This window comes from Ambystoma mexicanum, chromosome 1p (genome assembly GCF_040938575.1).
Source record: "Ambystoma mexicanum isolate Mex_15411 chromosome 1p, UKY_AmexF1_1, whole genome shotgun sequence".
Taxonomy (NCBI): Eukaryota; Metazoa; Chordata; class Amphibia; order Caudata; family Ambystomatidae; genus Ambystoma; species Ambystoma mexicanum.
Genome location: NC_090921.1, coordinates 1,028,913,344 through 1,028,914,017, shown reverse-complemented (window position 1 = coordinate 1,028,914,017; position 674 = coordinate 1,028,913,344). Strand labels below are relative to the sequence as shown.

At 42.0% G+C, this 674-nt stretch overlaps 1 non-coding gene across 1 annotated transcript; it reads left to right on the top strand.

Moving 5' to 3' along the window:
• The first annotated feature begins 347 nt into the window (after nt 1–347).
• On the top strand, nt 348–433 carry TRNAY-GUA (transfer RNA tyrosine (anticodon GUA)). Its single transcript is given in 2 exon segments — nt 348–384; nt 398–433. It is a non-coding gene; the product is annotated as a tRNA-Tyr (tRNA).
• The last annotated feature ends 241 nt before the right edge of the window (nt 434–674 follow it).

Sequence of the window (674 nt, the reverse complement as noted above, 5' to 3'; positions counted from 1 at the left end):
AACAGCAGAATCCCCTTGACAATCTTGATTTCTCAAGGGAAATGGGAGAACACTATACACCATCCAAGATATTAAAATATTGTCAAGGCCGAACACTGATGAATACTCTGAGGAGATGGCCTGTAAGGCGCCGCCTTTCAACTTTTCCTCCTTAGTATGGTGGTCAGTAACATGCGGGAGACTGCGGAGGGGGTCATTTTTTTAATTGGGAACTGATGTGCTTTTACTCAATTCGGGAACCTCACAAGCCAAATTTGTAGTATTTTGCACGAATTACAATCGATGTTTGCATGTCGACGGTTGAAGTGGAAGCTCGTATTGAGCTTGCTAGAGACTGATTTGCCAAGCCTTCGATAGCTCAGTTGGTAGAGCGGAGGACTGTAGCGGTAAAACAGGCATCCTTAGGTCGCTGGTTCAAATCCGGCTCGAAGGACTTTTGCCAAATGCACATTTTATTGAATACTTGGAAAGTAAAATACTTGGAAAGTAAAATAACAGACAATTTATAATTATATTATATTTCATCACTGAAAATAGATGCCTTTTGCTTTGAGGCTGTGGCCACGTTATTTTTCTGTCCGACACCAATCTTCGTTGGTTTCCTGTGAGGTGTTTTGGATCCCCATCTCTTGCTATGAACTGACAAAACAGCAGAATCCCCTTGACAATCTTGA